The sequence below is a fragment of the Oryctolagus cuniculus genome, chromosome 14 (assembly GCF_051225735.1).
Source record: "Oryctolagus cuniculus isolate XC-2025 breed Fujian yellow rabbit chromosome 14, ASM5122573v1, whole genome shotgun sequence".
NCBI classification, from domain to species: domain Eukaryota; kingdom Metazoa; phylum Chordata; class Mammalia; order Lagomorpha; family Leporidae; genus Oryctolagus; species Oryctolagus cuniculus.
Window position 1 is genome coordinate 70072893 of NC_142880.1, and position 17953 is coordinate 70090845.

A 17953-nucleotide genomic window follows, 5' to 3' on the forward strand; every position below is an offset into this window, starting at 1 on the left:
GCATTTGGCTTTATCACTAGTTTTTTTTAATTCATTTGTCATTTAAAATTACTTGTTTATTTACTCATTCAAAGTGTCTTCATTGAGTGGATTTAACTTTAATTATAAATATCCTTCAAAATTGATAAGAAAGAACAAATTCTAGAAAAGCAAAATTATAACATTCTACTTCACTCTTAATACTTTTAAAATACAAATTAAAATTGGTAAGATTGAAACTAAAAAATGATTTCTTCAGTTAACCATTGAACATTTGATATATAACTGATCCATTTGCTTTATATTCTTATTATGATACCAGATTTAACGATTCATCATTTTTAGTTATCTCAACAAATTCTGTGCCTTTAATTACTATCTTCATGCTGATGCTATTTTTTTTTTTTGACAGGTAGAGTTATAGACAGTGAGAGAGAGAGACAGAGAGAAAGGTCTTCCTTCCATTGGTTTACTCCCCAAATGGCTGTCACTGCTGGCGCTGTGCCAATCTGAAGCCAGGAGCCAGGTGCTTCCTCTTGGTCTCCCATGTGGGTGCAGGAGCCCAAGCACCTAGGCCATCCTACACTGCCCTCCTGGGCCACAGCAGAAAGCTGGACTGGAAAAGGAGCAACCGGGACTAGAACTGGCGCCCATATGGGATGCCGGCGCAGCAGGTGGAGGATTAATCAAGTGAGCCATGGTGCTGGCCCCGCATGCTGATAGCTATTTAACATTTGTTTATAGCTACTTGCTCTTCTAATCCCAGTCTTGCAAATCTAACTGCTTGTTCAACATCTACATTGAGATCTTTTTCTGAAAAAACATTTTTATTTTATTTGAAAATCAGAGGTCAACTACTTCCACCTGCTGGTTCACTCACTCAAATGCCCACAATAGTCAGGGCTGGACCAGTCTTAAGCCAGAGACCTGAAATGCAATCTAGATTTTCCATGTGTGTGGCAGGGACTGAATTACTTGATCCATTCATTAGTAGGAAACTGGATCAGAAGTAGATTAGCAGAGACGTCAATGATGCACTCCTATATAGGATGCTGACATTCCAAGAAACATCTTAATTGCTATGCCAAATGCGCACTCTGTTAGTATCTTTAATTTGTTTTTATACTTATCATGTACACAACCAGATATCATGTACACATCATGTACCTGACCAAATGTCTGATTTTTCCCTTCATAATATGTTAATTTTCCAGTTATTTTGACATATGCACTCTCTGTAAAGTTGTTTAGGTTAAAAAACCAACGAACTTAGATTCACCATCATCTCCTTTCTTTTGCCTTTTCCCCTACCTTGTAGGATCTCCTTTCTGAATACTTTGAAAACCCACTGCTTTCTTACCACCTCTACTGCCTTTTAAGCCACTGTTCTTTCTTTTATTAGTAAAATAGGCTCTTAAATACTCTACTTTCCTTCACATAGCTATCAAAGGTATCCTTATAAAACTTAAGTCACACTATATCATCTCTTCATTCACAACTATGCCATGGTTTTCCATAGCACTCCCACTAAAAGCTGAAGATCTTACTATGATTTACATATTTTAAACTGGTCCTCCTTTCAGCCTATAATGTTACTTCCTCCTTCCTCATGTACTGGTCTCCTATTTTTTTTGCAGAATAAATTACTATCTAAAACTATGCATATTTATTTCTTCACTGTCATTGTGGGTCAGGAATGTGGGCATCACTTAACGGATCCATCAAGAGATTAACTAAGGCTGTATTCTCCTCTGGTGACTTTTCGTGGAAAGATCCACTTGATTTAGTGGCAGAATTCACCTCATACAAGACTGAGATACCTGTTTCTTTTAGGCATCATATAGGAGCCACACCAAGCCCCAAGACAGCACTTGTAGTTCATTTCCATGTGGCCTTCTCACAACATAACTTCCAAGCCAAGGAGTGGTCATTCACTGTAGTCTACTATGACAGAATCTTACACAATTTGACTTTGTCATAGGAGCCACATCCTACCACCTTGGACATATAGTGTAACATAATTAAGGTAGTGGTATACTATAATCTTTGTTGTACTTTGTGAGAAGCTAGACAAGGATTCCACCCATAGTCAAGGAAGAGAGTAATACTTAGTGTAACCCTAGGAAGTTGAGATTCCGAGAGCTGCCTTACATCTTCATGAATGTCCCCATCACTCTGCCCAGCACTTTGGCTCTTACTGTTTTCCTCCAAGCGTGACTGTACCTTAGGACCTCTTTAATTATTTTCTCTGATTGGTATTCTGCTCCCAGGCGTTGATAACACTCATTCTCTTACTTCCTTTCTGCCCATCCTATTTAAAAATAGAATTGCCATCTATATTTCCTAATATTCCTGTCTCCATTATCACTTTAACTCCATAGCACTTGACCCAGCCTAGCTCGTTCTATCTTTTTTTTTTTAATTTGTTTTCTGTTTACCTTAATTGAAATGAAAATTTCATTTGGCTGGGCTGTATTCTATTTTGTTTGCTATTCTAGCAATTAGAATGTTGTTATGCTTGCAATAGGTCCACAGATATTTGTGGAATGAATGCATAAATACATTATTAAGTAATTGTGGCTCATATTGTTACGTATAACAATAAGATCAATGCCAAATTATTTGTTTGAAAGATTAAGTTCCCAAACTTGGGCTATACAGCTTGTGATGGAGTCCCTGATCTACGATTTAATAGCTGTGATTTTGTGCAAATAATTTCATCTCCTTTTGCCTCCATTATAATCATTATAATACTAAAATAGGTTTATAAAGGATTTAGATATAACACATATGAAATCTTTATTAAAGTGTCTTATATGTAGAAAGCTATAAACACAATCAAACCTACATAGATGCAGATCCTCCATAACCACAAATTAGAAATATCTGGGGAACAACTGAGTTTGTACTGAACACGTGCAGAGTTTTTCTTGTAATTATTCCATAAATAACACAATATAACAGCTAGGGATTTTTTATTTATTTAAAGGAGACACAGCACTCTTATTTGCTGGTTTAGTACCTAAGAACTCAAAATATCTGGAGCTAGTCCAGACCAAAGCTCAGAGCTGCGAATGCAAACCAGTTCTCTATCACAGGTGGCAGAGATACAAGTAATTGAGCCATTACCTGTGGTTTCCCAGGTTTGCATTATCAGGAAGCTGAAATAGGGAGCAGAACTGGGACTCCAATCCAGAAACTGATTCCATCTCAACCACTACATCAAAAGCCTGCTCCAAAAGATAGGAATTATAGATAATCTAGAGGTGATTTAAAGTACATTGGAGAATGTTCATAGATTAAGTGGAAATATTATACAATTTTATATAAGGGACTTGAGCATCCTCAGATTTCAGTACAAATCAGCAGTACTTAAATATGATTGTTTGAAGGTACTTCAAAATGTTTGCAGAACAATTGAACTACAAATGAGTTTATTTTCTGTGGAAATGTTTTTGAAATCTCTTATTTTATAATATACATTTTCCATAAACTTTTTTTTTAAACTTTTATTTAATGAATATAAATTTCCAAAGTACGACTTATGGATTACAATGGCTTCCCCCCAATACCGTCCCTCCCACCCACAACCCTCCCCTTTCCCACTCCCTCTCCCCTTCCATTCACATCAAGATTCATTTTCGATTATCTTAATATACAGAAGATCAGCTTAGTATACATTAAGTATGGATTTCAACAGTTTGCTCCCACACAGAAACATAAAGTGAAAAATAATAGATGATTTTTTTTAAATGATGATGAAATCAGATCAGACCTATTGTCATGTTTAATCCCAGTGAGAGTCAAGTTCTTAAGTGTTGAAAATTAACTGAAATGTGATCCCTGTTGAACATGGGAGTGGGAATGGGAGAGGGAAGAGATGTATAATTTGGGACATGCTCAGGCTGACTTGCCCCAAGTGGTGGAGTTGGAAGCATACCAGGGGATTCCAATTCAATCCCATCGAGGTGGCATGTACCAATGCCATTTCACTGTTCCTGGTGATCAATTTCAGTTTACAGTTGGTCATGGTGGAGGGACTGGGAGTCAAAGGGAGCACATAGACAAGTCTAGTAACCGATGGAGTAAATAAAGGGGAGAGTGATCCAACATGGGAAGTGAGATACTCAGCAGACTCATAGAATGGCAGATGTCCTAAATAGCACTCTGGCCTCAGAATCAGCCCTAAAGCCATTTGGATCTGGCTGAAAAGCCCATGAGAGTATTTCAGGCATGGAAAGCCAAGATACTCTGGCAAAAGATCTCTGTGAGTGAGATCCCAGTGGAAAGAACAGGTCATCAAAGAAGGAGGTACCTTTCTCTGAAGGGAGGAGAGAACCTCCACTTTGACTATGACCTTGTCTAAACAAGATAAGAATTGGAGAACTCAGAGGGCTTCCATAGCCTTGGAAACTCATGACTGGAGCATAGGGAGATTACTGATGCCATAGACAGGAGTGTCAATTGGTAAAGTCAACAACAGGAGTCACTGTGCACTTACTTCTCATGTAGGATCTCTGTCCTTAATGTGCTGTACATTGAGATTTAATGCTATAACGAGTACTCAAACAATATATTTCACTTTGTGTTTCTATGGGGGTGCAAACTGTTGAAATCCTTACTTAATGCATACTAAACTGATCCTCTGTAAAAAAAAAAAAAAGAAATTATCAATTCCCAACTTGACTCTCACTGGGATTAAACATTTTCCATAAACTTTTTAAAGACCCCTTGTACCACCAAATGTAAATTTTCACAGTAGTTTTTTAAAACCCAATTCATTAGATGATTGCCGATTCTTATCTGTTACATATTGTTTTAACCTGTCAGTGATATTTTTATGCATAATAAATAACCTCAATAATTAGTGGTTAAAAACATTTTTTCCATTACTTGTGAGTCCATGGGCCAGGAATCCAGGAAGAGTTCAGATGATATTAGGTAGGGCAGCTCAACTTCAGGTAAGCGCTGTTTCTCATTTCGAAGTTCATTTTGAGTGGCTCAAATGAGTAGTCTGTCTTCTCGTGGAGTTCCTTGGCCACAGTTAAATGGGACATCATTTCTCTTCAGGTGGCTTCTCTCTGCGGTGGCTCAGCCCCAGGGCTTATCTCTCTAGTCAGGCTAACCAGCTTTACAGGGCAGCCGACTTCCCCCAGAGAGGAGAAGCTGGCAGTCCTGTTGGTAACTCAGCACAGAACTAGCACAGAATCACTTCCACGGTGTTCTGCTGAACAAAGTCAGTCACAAGGCCAGCCCAGATTCCAAAGGAGAATGATGGAATCCAGCTCTTGATGGGACAAGTACAGATTAGGCAATGTTGGTCACTCTTTAAGACAATCCATGGGGCCGGTGTAGTAGGCTAAACCTCTGTCTGTGGCGCCGGCAATCCATATGAGTGCCAGTTTGTGTCCTGGCTGCTCCTTTTCCAATCCGTCTCTCTGTTTATGGCTTGGGAAGGCAGCGGAAGATGATGGCCCAAGTGCTTAGGCTCCTGCACCCATATGAGAGACCCTGAAGATACTCCTGGCTCCTGCCTTCTGATTGGTCCAGCTCCAGCCAGGAGATGGAAGATCTTTCTCTGTCTCTCCCTCTCTCTCTCTGTAACTCTCTCTCTCAAATAAGTAAAGTTTAAAAAAGAATCCATGTGAAAATCTTTGAGAAATTTAAAGCAGAGATTGGAATATGGATATAAAATTAAAAATTTACATTTCTTAGTCAATCTCTTATATGTAGACTACAATGTGAAGAGATTAAACTGAAATACTTATTCTCTCTCCCTCCCTCTGCCCACCTACCGCCTGTCAAGTATACATATGAATACATGGAAAAATGGAATAAAAAGATAGTCACAGAAAATGTGCACTGTTTTGAATACCCCTGTTGTATGTGTGTGTGTGTGTGTGTGTGCATAGAAGCGTGTGTTTCTTTTGTGTGTGTATACATACATACATGATATCCTCATAGGATGGTAGTTCATGAAACAGAATTGAAAGGAAAGCTTATTTTAGGTAAAATTTTATTGAAATCCATGCAGAAATTATTTCATATAGAAATTTTTCATGAACTTTTTTGAACACCTTCGCTATATACACATACAGATGTATAAATACCGAAAAAAACTGAGAGTTTTGAATATTAGAGAAAAAATTAAAAGTCTGTACCACTCATTGGAAAATGCAAAAGTGTGTCAAAGAGACCAACAAATTAAATAAGAACTAATATTAGTGATTGAAGACAATTTGATGATACTTTATGAAAATAAGAAAATATGTTCATGGTGGAAATGGACATGATTCAAAAGTAGACTTGCGGCCGAGCCGCCGGCTGGTTGCTGCCGCCGTTGCGCCTACACTGTCCCTCCCGCTCCGCCGCTGCCGCCATGCCGCGAGGTCTCCTTCTCGGGACGAGGCGCCCAACTTCGAGGCCAACACCACCATTGGCTGCATCCGTTTCCACGACTTCCTGGGAGACTCATGGGGCATCCTCTTCTCCCACCCTCAGGTCTTCACCCCAGTTTGCACCACGGAACTTGGCCGAGCTGTAAAGCTGGCACCAGAATTTGCCAAGAGGAATGTGAAGTTGATTGCCCTGTCCGTAGACAGCATTGAGGACCATCTTGCCTGGAGCAAGGATAGCAATGCTTACAATGGAGATGAGCCCACAGAAAAGCTGCCTTTTCCCATCATTGACGATAAGAATCGGGACCTTGCCATCCTGCTGGGCATGCTGGACCCAGCAGAGGGGGATGAGAAGAACATGCCTGTGACAGCTCGTGTGGTGTTTGTCTTCAGGCCTGATAAGAAACTGAAGTTGTCTATCCTCTACCCGGCCACCACTGGCAGGAACTTTGATGAGATTCTGAGAGTAGTTAAGTCTCTCCAGCTGACAGCAGAAAAGAGTCGCCACCCCCGTGGATTGGAAGGATGGAAATAGTGTGATGGTTCTTCCAACCATCCCTGAAGAGGAAGCCAAAACACTCTTCCCCAAAGGAGTCTTCACCAAAGAGCTCCCATCTGGCAAGAAGTACCTCTGCTACACTCTGCAGCCTTAAGTCTCCGAGAAGTCGGGGCTGAAGCTGCGCATGGAGCACAGGGAGCCGGAGGATGCCAGCTGCCAATCATGTCTTCCTAGAACAGTTCCGCGAGAACATTCTGGTTGAATCACGCCTGGATCTTTAGGTTGCAATACTACTGGCTTATTAAATGGAAATGGCACTAAAAAAAAAAAAAAAAAAAAGTAGACTTGCCTGTCTATATTTAAATTAAATTAAATTAAATATAAATTAAGTATTTCAGTTACTTGTTTCTTTGGCTCTAATGTGGAAATAAGCACATCTACCAAGAATTACATTATTTTCCAGTTATAAAAGTCACACAACTATAATTTATCTCCAAAATAAATATTTTTGAGGAGCTAACCAGCAGAAACCAGAAAAAAATTAACTCAACATGGAATTATAAAACCATTTTTTGTTGATTATAAGCAAATAAAACTTAGAAAATTAAAAACAAGGCCCAATTGTTCTCATTGAAAAATGAGGAAAAGGAATTTCAAAAATTTTCTTAGAGTATTCACTTTAAAAGCCTTGTAAGATCTTGTTTCTGTTTTTTTCTGAAATGTATGTAAATATTTCTAAAAACTGACTTTTGTAGATTAGCTCCTTCAACTTTAAGAAATATTAAGTGATCAAAAATTTCAAATGTATTTAATTGTATATTAGCCTTAAGCTAACAAATAATATTTAGAGTGATGTGCTATGTTGTTTAATGTATCATTTAATTCACAATCAAGTTTTTAGAACAGGTGCTCCTCTATGGTGTAGCTCGTAAATCCGCCGCCTGCAGTGCAGGCATCTCATATGGGTACCAGTTGGAGCCCTGGCTGCACCACTTCTGATCCAGCTCCCTGATAACGCACCTGGGAAAGCAGAGGAAGACTGCCCAAGTCCTTGGGCCCCTGCACCCAAGTGGGAGATCTGGATGAATCTCCTGGCTCCTGGCTTCAGTGTGGCCCAGCCCTGGCCTTCAAGTATGAGCCAGTGGAAGATGCTTTCTCTCTCTGTCTCTGTCTCTCTCTCCCTCATCTCTCCTAACTCTGCCTTTCACATAGATAAATAAAAATTAAAATAATTTTTAGAACTGAGAATACAATTGATTACTTATAGAACTAAAGCCACCTTTCTCCTTGTGGCATGGAAACGCCTAAAATCTTAATTCCAATACTGGAACAATTAAACATAGATGACAAATAAAATCAAGTTTATGGAACTAACAACTGGATATTTTTTAAACTTTTATTTAATAAATATAAATTTCCAAAGTACAACTTTTGAATTACAGCAGCTTCCCCCCCCCATAACCTCTCTCCCACCCGCAACCATCCCATCTCCCACTCCCTCTCCCATCCCACTCTTCATCAAGATTCATTTTCCATTATCTTTATATACAGAAGATCAACTTAGTATATACTAAGTAAAGATTTCAACAGTTAGCACCCACACAGACGCACAAAGTATAGAGTACTGTTTGGGTAGTAGTTTTACCGTTAATTTGCATAGTACAACACATTAAGGACAGAGGTCTTACATGGGGAGCAGGTGCACAGTGACTCCCGTTGTTGATTTAACAATTGACACTCTTATTTATGACGTCAGTAATCCCAGAGGATCTTGTCATGAGCTGCCAAGGCTATGGAAGCCTCTTGAGATCACCAACTCCAATCTTATTTAGACAAAGCCATAGTCAAAGTGGAGGTTCTCTCCTCCTTTCAGAGAAAGGTACCTCCTTCTTTGATGGCCCATTCTTCCCACTGAGATCTCACTCACAGAGATCTTTCATTTAGTTTTTTTTTTTTTTTTTTTTTTTTTTTTTTTTTTTTTTTTTTTTTTTTTTTGCCACAGTGTCTTGGCTTTCCATGCCTGCAAAACTCTCATGGGCTTTTTAGCCAGATCTGAATGCCTTCAGGGCTGATTCTGAGGCCAGAGTGCTGTTTGGGGCAATTGCCATTCTATGAGTCTGCTGTGTATGCTGCTTCCCATGTAGGATCATTCTCTCTTTTTTAATTTTATCAACTGTTATTTGCAGACACTGGTCTTATTTATGTAATCCCTTTGACACTTAATCCTATCTTTTTGATCAATTATGAATTTAAACTGATCACTTTAACAAGTAAGATGGCATTGGTACATGCCACCTTAATGAGATTGAATTGGGATCCCCTGGCACATTTCTAGCTCTACCATTAGGGGTGAGTCCGAGTGAGCATTTTCTGAACTGTACATCTCTTCCTTCTCTTATTCCCACTCTTATATTAACAGGGATCACTTTTCAGTTAAATTTAAATGACTAAGAATAATTGTGTGTTAATTAAAGAGTTCAACCAATGGTATTAAGTAGAACAAAAAATACTAAAAGGAATAAAATAGTAAGTTATTCCTCGACAGTCAGGACAAGGGCTGATCAAGTCATTGTTTCTCATAGTGTTCATTTCACTTCAACAGGTTTCCTTTTAGGTGCTCAATTAGTTGTCACCTATCAGGGAGAACATGTGATATATGTCCCTTTGGGACTGGCTTATTTCACTCAGCATGATGTTTTAACAACTGGATATTTAAAACACATTTTATCTTACAAGATTGGTAGTGAAGTTTTGTCTTATTGACATATAACTACTTTTATGTGAAAAATAACCAGAGCTTGGACAATAAGAAAATTGCGGATGAAGACATATTGCCAGTAGATGCCACAATATAATTTATTATGAACTCTCAATCTCAAAATTTTATAACAAGAGGATATGTGAAGAAGTCTGTGGCAAAATAGAACTAAAATATTTTTTTACTTTGGTGCCAAGAATTTTTAAATTTTTGCATAGTTTTTAATAATACACATTTTCCATGAACATTTTGAAGAACCCCAATATGCATGCATTTTAAAATTTAGGGCACCAAAATAAACTTATCTTTTAACGTATTTTTCCATGAACTTTTTAAAGAAACCTCTTATCTCACTGAGGTTGTGAGCTTGAAGTATGCAGCATGCATTTTAGCAACACAAAGCTCTTTACAGTAACTGATAGAGCTCCACAGTTTAAAGTCTTAAGGCAAAAGCATTTATTGCATTGGTTAAAATGCCATTTGAGATCCCCACATCCCATGTTTGAGTGTCTGCTTCCAGTCTCAGCTCCCTTATTAACAACAATCCAATTTAGCTTCATGTTAATGCACAGCCTAGGAGGCAAACGATGAAAGCTGAAGTATTTGGGTCCCTGTCACCCACGTGGGGAGACCTGGATAAAGTTCCTGGCTCCTGGCTTGACCTGACCAAACCCTGGCTGTTATGGGAAATGAACTATCAAAATCTCTTTGCTGGCCAGCGCTGTGGCTTACTAGGCTAATCCTCTGCCTTGTGGCGCTGGCACACCAGGTTCTAGTCCCGGTTGGGGTGCCGGATTCTGTCCCGGTTGCCCCTCTTCCAGGCCAGCTCTCTGCTGTGGCCAGGGAGTGCAGTGGAGGATGGCCCAAGTGCTTGGGCCCTGCACCCGCATTGGAGACCAGGAGAAGCACCTGGCTCCTGGCTTTGGATCAGTGCGATGTGCTGGCTGCAGTGCGCCGGCCGCAGCAGCCATTGGAGGGTGAACCAACAGCAAAAGGAAGACCTTTCTCTCTGTCTGTCTCTCTCTCTCACTGTCCACTCTGCCTGTCAAAAAAAATAATCTCTTTGCTCTCCATCTCTCTCTCTCTCTCCCCCCCATCTCCCTCTCTCCCTCTCTCCCTCTGTGTGTGTGTGTGTGTGTGTGTGTGTGTGCGTATCTGTGTCTATCTTTGTAATAAATTGCAAAAAATAAATGAAATCAGACTCTAGGAAAAGTGAGGGGCATGAAGAAGAGTCTCTTCTACCTAAACAAAGCCTTACAACTAGGAAAATTGAAATGTATTTGATTAAATATTTCTATAAACAACATAAATTGACATATAATAATGATTTAATAGCATTGTAATTTGATACAGAGAGGAGAGAGAGAGATCACATAATTGGCTCACTCCCTAAATGCTTTCAATGTAACTGCCAGGGAGATGAAGCAGCGACCCAATTCAGATCTTCCACTTGGGAGGCAGGAACCCAATTACTTGAACAATTGCTACTTGAGCAATTACATTCAGTGGATGCACTAGCAGGAAGCTGGAGTCAGGAAATGGAGCTGAGGATTGAACCCAAATATCCTGATGTGGAATGTAGGCCTTTTAACCAGCATCTTAACTTTCCAAAGTCAGCCGCTGATTTTTATTTTTAATGTATACATTTATCTAGTAAATTCCAGAGCCCCATGACTCTGGACTTTAGAAAAATCTTCTCCTATTGAGAAACCTCACAACGGCTACTAGCCTTGAGATCTGTCAAAACTAGGAAGAGACTGATTATTTCTTTCCATGAAATAATTTGCTACCTAATCCTGGGTGTTTTTAGGAACTGTGAAAATAGGAAATTAAAGAAACAAACAAAAGATATTAGCTCTAGAAAAATATTTTGCATTTCAAGGACTACTATACTAATATGCTTTCTTCAGGCAAACTGTTTCCAAATTTCATTCAGTCTTTGCTATGGCCATTCCATTTCCTGCAACCTCAGCCCACTTTGGGGTGATGTTCTTAACTGGTTTAATGACGTTTCTTCAAAACAGTGTATTTTGGCGCTGTCAGATTTTCTTTGAACTATTCTCTCAGGAATTATACATTTCAAAGACTATAATGTATTAGCAAGACATTAATTTTATAAATTCCAAAGATGACAACAGCTTTCAAAAATTTCTCGGTCATGAACAGTGGTTTATTTCTTATTGAAGAATAAAGTCATGTACAGCCAAGTGTAATATATTGGAAGTAACCATTTCTGAAGTACAGCAGAGAAATTTGAAAGGTCACAGAACTTTTTGCAAGATTAATACTTGACATTTTAATTATTTTCCAGATGAAGAGTACTCTGCATTCTTCACATGAACTGAAACAACTAAAACCACTTGAACTTTTTCTTCCATTCAGTCAACACAAATTAGAGTAGTGCTGATGCACAGGGCCAAGGAAAGCACTGGAACACTCAAAGTAGAAGTCTTGACAATGATTTTTAATATACGAACCAAATCATGTCCATATTCTTTAGAAATAACTAATGATTTTTAAAGGCTTGATTTTGAAGGAGTGCCTGCATGGAATATTCAATACAATTATCTTCTTCATCATCATTGTCATCATCATCATCATCATCATACTTGTGAATGGTCACTAGCTAATAACAGGTCAGATACACGTTTTTGCTTCAAAGTTGCTGCAGGTTATTTATTAGCAATATAAAATGGAAATTTCATTTATCTTGGATAAATCTTTTTTTCTGTTTGCTCCAGTTCCACATCCATTCTTTTTAATCATTATCTGACTTGTATCATTTTTTGTTGTGCATTAAATCTTTAGATGGGTGTGAACAGATCCTGGCACAATGCAGACGTTTAGCAGTTTCCAGCTGTGTCTTCCCCTCATGCGTCCTGTAGATCTGTCCTCTCCTCTGGGCTGTGTCTCATGTTCTAAAGTGGATTTACAACTTTGAACTCTGATTTCTGAATCAGTGAAAGGAAGTTGTAGCATGATTCAAGAATGCTCTTGTTTCTCTTTTTTCAAAACTTTACTTATTTTACTTATTTGAAAAGTGAGGTACCTATGGAGAGAGAGAGAGGGATTGAGATTTTTTCCCCAAATATTTTGCTGAATATGGTGTTTGTTTTACATATACTCTTTTTGACACTACACCTTCTCCTTCCATCCATTTGACAGGATTTTGTGCAGATAAATTTATTAATTTTGGTAAGGTTGAACTTTCTTTTATCAATGATGATATCAAGTGCTTTTATTTTTTCAAATTTTATTAAAGTTATACAAGTTTCATGTGGTTTATATATATAGATTTAGGAACATAGTGATACTTCTCATCTCAGCCTTCCTCCTGCCCACACTCCAACCCTTTTTCTTCCTCCATCTCCCATTCCCACTCTTAATTTTTACAAAGATTTACTCTCAGTTTATTTAGTGATGTAAAGTTAACATTACACTAAGTAAAAGAGTTCAGCAAATAGCATGAAGAAAAAAAAAAAAACAAAATACTGAGTTACTACTCCCAATTTATTCTGTGTCAAAGTAGTCTTAGTTATAGGACCTTTATTTTTCCATGTAAGTTTTACAGTTAGATTTTTTCCTGTCTTAAAATCCTTTCCAACCTGGGATGGCATGTATTTGAGATGAACTTTCACTATATTAACTTTAACCTTAAAATTTAAATGTAAAATTTTGATGATGGTAAATCATATGGAAAGGAATGCTGTACCAACTTTGTAAATGAAGTTATTGAACTGTATATACAGTATAATATTTTCTCTTTTTGTATTTTATAATAGTTAATTGGAAACAAAACCCTTTCTCTGAAATGGACACTTTTAGGGAACATAAAGATGTATACATTTCATATTACTATAGATTTAGTCTGGTAGTTCAGAAGGAGTTCTGTGCTGTAGGAACATTAACATGCGGATCAGTTAGTATTTTGATAGTACAATGTCAAACTTTTGGTTAGAAAGTTTTAGGGTTTTGAGTGCTAGATGAACTGATTAATTTTTATAGTCACATAACTACCAAAGAATATTTGAATTGGGCATCATATGTCAATCCAATTTAATATTTAAGAAAGAAATACAATACAGGCAAGACAAAGAAAGTACTTAAAATTAAACACTTGGGGTGGGCACTGTGGCACAGCGGATTGAGCGGCTGCATGGACTGCCTGCATTCCATGTCAGAGTGCCAGTTCAAGTCTCAACTCCTGTGCTTCTGAGCCAGCTTCCTGCTAAACACCTGGGAAGGAGCAGAATATGGCCCAAATAGTTGGGCCTCTGCCACTCATGTGGGAGACCATGGATTGAGTATGTGTGGCCCTGTGCTAGGGTAGAGTAAGTGCGAATGGGAACTGACTCTTCATTGGAATGGGGTTTCTTGTTGAAGCAATAAAAAAATGCTATAAAATAATCATGGTAATATTTGCTCAACAAAAGCTAAAAACTGGTGAATTATATACTTTAAATTAGTGAATATTTTATATATGTTTTACTTTCTTTTATTTTTACAGGCAGAGTTAGACAGTGAGAGAGAGAGAGAGAGAGAGAGAGAGAGGTCTTCCTTTTTCCGTTGGTTCACCCCTCAAATGGCCGCTACGGCTGGTGTGTTGTGGCCAGCGCGCTGCGCCGATCTGAAGCCAGGAGCAGGTGCTTCCTCCTGGTCTCCATGCGGGTGCAGGGCCCAAGCACTTGAGCCATCCTCCACTGCATTCCTGGGCCACAGCAGCGAGCTGGGCTGGAAGAGAAGCAACCAGGACAGAATCTGGCGCCCCAACTGAGACTAGAACCTGGGGTGCCGGAGCCACAGGCGGAGGATTAATCTAGTGAGTTGCGGCACTGGTCCAGTATATGTTTTGCTTTCAGTAATTTGTTATATATCAAAATCAAGAAGTGAAGATAAATGTACTTCCTAGATTTACCTTTGAAAATGAGTATATAAGCTCTGCTATTCCCAACCATCTCCTGAGTTCTCCTCTTATACAAACTAAAAAATTCAACACATTCCAGGAATGAGTCTTTCTTATGAGAAAAGACGTTTTGACTTCTCTTCCCACTCCTCCTAACAAACCAAATGAGGACTAGCTTCAAAAAAAATTGATAAAAGAGACTGGCAATTCATTATCTGGATGGACATCCTTTGATGTAATTGACTTGATGTTTTGCCCTCTGGAACATATAGTGTGTATTGAGGATGAAGGTCAAGTTGCCACAGTGGAAATTAAAAAGTTTTATAACTTGACTGCTTTCTCTACACCAAAGTGTATATCTACTGGCATTCCTGCCACCTCAGAGGCACAGTCAGGTGAGGTTACCCCGCGAAGCCAGGGAAGACAAGAAAGCCGTACAAAACCAATCAAATAAGAAGCTTTTGTTCCGTTTGCTTATACTGATCTTCATCTTCCAAATACTGGGGGAACATGGACTGAATAGAGGGAGAAATGAGGAACACAGAAGAGCAGACCATGTCCTCTCTGCCTTTCAGATTCCTTTGCACATGTCACAAGCACAAGAGGAGGAGATGATTTGAGCAACAGCTTGGATATGAACTTGAACTTTGAAGTTGGAATGAAGTGGTCTGGAGTATGGAGCCTAAAACTGGTCATAAAGTTACAGGATTTACCCAAGTCTTTTCATGATAGTGAAGAAAGAAAATAAAATCATTTATGTTTATCCGTTTCTAGGTTAATACTGACTCATACAATGCATACAGATACAATGACATAATTTCATTCCTTAATTCTTAAAATCAAAGAGCTGCACAAATATATCTCATGCATGTTACAGTAATATGACATAATTGATAAATACCATGGCACATTAGATTCCTTGATCAAATATGAGAGGGCTTTTTTGAAAAAAAATGTCAATTTGGGATTAATTTAATATCTTCCATCATCTCATTTCTAAATCACCTTTTCAGATCACACAGGTTCTGAAATATGAAAAAAAAATACTTTTTGAAAAGGTGGAATTTCTAAGTTTGTTGGTGAAATGTGCTTGGATACCCATGTTTCTAACTTGACCCTATGTAGGAGTTTTAAAGTTATAATTTTAAAGTTAGAGTTTTAGAGTTATAATTTCCATTTTACATCTGAGGAAAACAAGGCAGACAGAGGTTGTATAACTTGTCCAATGTCACAGAATTATAATGTACTAGAATCCAGAGTTTATATGGGAATTCTGTCTCCAGAGCCATTAGTACTCACATCTAGGTGCACAGCCTGGCAAAATTAAGTAGCTGTTCTTGCGTACTTGCTGATTTGAACTGAATTGATCATTTCAGATTGTGTATAGTCATGAATGCCATCAACTTTGATAGCTAACTTGGCTCTCAGTGTTTTACAAAATAAGGCAGGATAAATTATTCTCCCCCAGGAAAAGTATCTAGTGAATCATGCTGCTAAATTGCCTAATTTTCCAATTGTCAATTGTTAAATTGCTTAATACATCCACTCAGTGGTATTTTGTTTTCCTTGAAGGGGTAAACAAACAGTAAAAAAATTCTTTCATCTCCGCCTTCACAGGCTAAAGTTTATCTTTCTCAGAGCAATGCTTTTGGATGGTTTATCACGGATGTCAAATATATCTTTGAGCATTTAAAAGGCAAATTACCTTATCCATGAAAATTTTATTAGGTTAGAGAAACTTAATTGCATAATAAGGTCTTTGCCCTCTCACTTTGATATCTGTGGTTAACGTTAAAGTCAGTTCTTTGTGTTAACAAGAATTAAAGACTGAGGGTTCATAATTTAGCAGAAATTCAGTTTGTAATAAATAAGGAGGTTATTAACTTTTATTATGATTAAATATTTGCTAAATACAAAGTCTATACTGGGAGGTAGATGTTAGAGAAAATGTCTGAGGGAAAAAGAAGTTACATATATGTAAGTAAGTATGTTTACAATAAGATTTTCCAATTAGAAAGGAGTTCATAATTGATATTTGCAACTCCAAAGGGAACACAGAGAAATAAAGCCAATGAATTCTTAATTCCACTACCTAATAATAGCCATTAGTGTAATGCTAATGTCTATCTTCACAGCAATTTGATTTCATATTTGTGCATCTGTGGCTCAATATTCTTTTTGTAAAAACAATATACAAAATATGATATTTGCTATTACCTGAATGTTTATTTCCCTCCAAATCCATATGTTGAAATCCTAACCCTCTAGGTGATAATATTGGGAGATGGGAACTTTGGGAACTTTGGGAAGTCATGAAGGTGGCCTTATATTAGTGTGCTTATAAAAGAGACTTCATGAAAGTGCCCTTATAAAAGCTTGTCTGTCCTTTCACATGTGAGGACAGAATTAAAAGGTGTCTACAAGCCAGTACATTGGCCTTTATTAGACACCAATTTAGACAACATTTTGATCTTGAACTTTCCATCCTTTGGAGTTGTAAAAAATAATTTATGTTGTTTATAAGCTACCTGATCTTTAGTCACTTGTTGTAACACCCTGAACAGATTAAGATAGCATTTAAGAAATGTATAGTTTGAAAATTTTTTTTATTTTTGAACATATTATTTTCTCTGTCTTCAGATACACATCAATAATATAAACCTATTAGCTACACAACAGTCTAATATAATCATAGTTGTGTGTTAAAGTAATGATGTTAAGCAAGGACATTTTGATCCACTTAAAAATTACTTCTTATACTTTAACTTGCAAAAATGGAATCTTCTGCAAGATAGACGTTTTAATTCATTGATTGTAGAAAATTGAAAAATAAATCCATCTTTATTGCTTAAAAAGTATTTATTTGAGAATTTAATAGCAAATAAACCAGGACAAATGCCTCGGTTTTTAAATATCTGAGACTTTCAACTAAACAAAAACATTGCAGGCTCTGCTAAGTTCATCAAATATTTGCTCAATATACAGATTTTACACAGTAATTATCAAACCTCTTGATAGAATTATGAATGGATTGTTTATTTGCTCATTTAAATAGACAAAGTTAGGGGCAGGCATTTGGTACACATGGTCACAATGCTGATAGGCATGCCCATATTCCATATCAGAGTGCCTGGGTTTGAGTCCTGTCTCTGCTGCTAATCCAGCTTCTTGCTAGTGCATATTCTGGGAGCCAATAAGAGATGACTCAAAGGGTTGGGTCCTTGCCCACCATGTAGGAGACCTGAATTGAATTCTCAGATGCCAGACTTGGTCTGGTCCAGGCCCAGCTGTTGTGGGCATTTGGACATGGAACTAGTGGATGGGAGATTTCTGTATCTTTGTTTCTCTCTGCATCTCACATTAAGTATATACACTTTTTTTAAATTAACAAATATAAAAATTTGGGGTCCAAATCA

General features: G+C 37.8%; 1 pseudogene; it reads left to right on the forward strand.

Annotated features, from left to right (window-relative positions):
• Nucleotides 1–6358: 6358 nt before the first annotated feature.
• Nucleotides 6359–7033, forward strand: LOC138843384 (peroxiredoxin-6 pseudogene; annotated as a pseudogene).
• The last annotated feature ends 10920 nt before the right edge of the window (nt 7034–17953 follow it).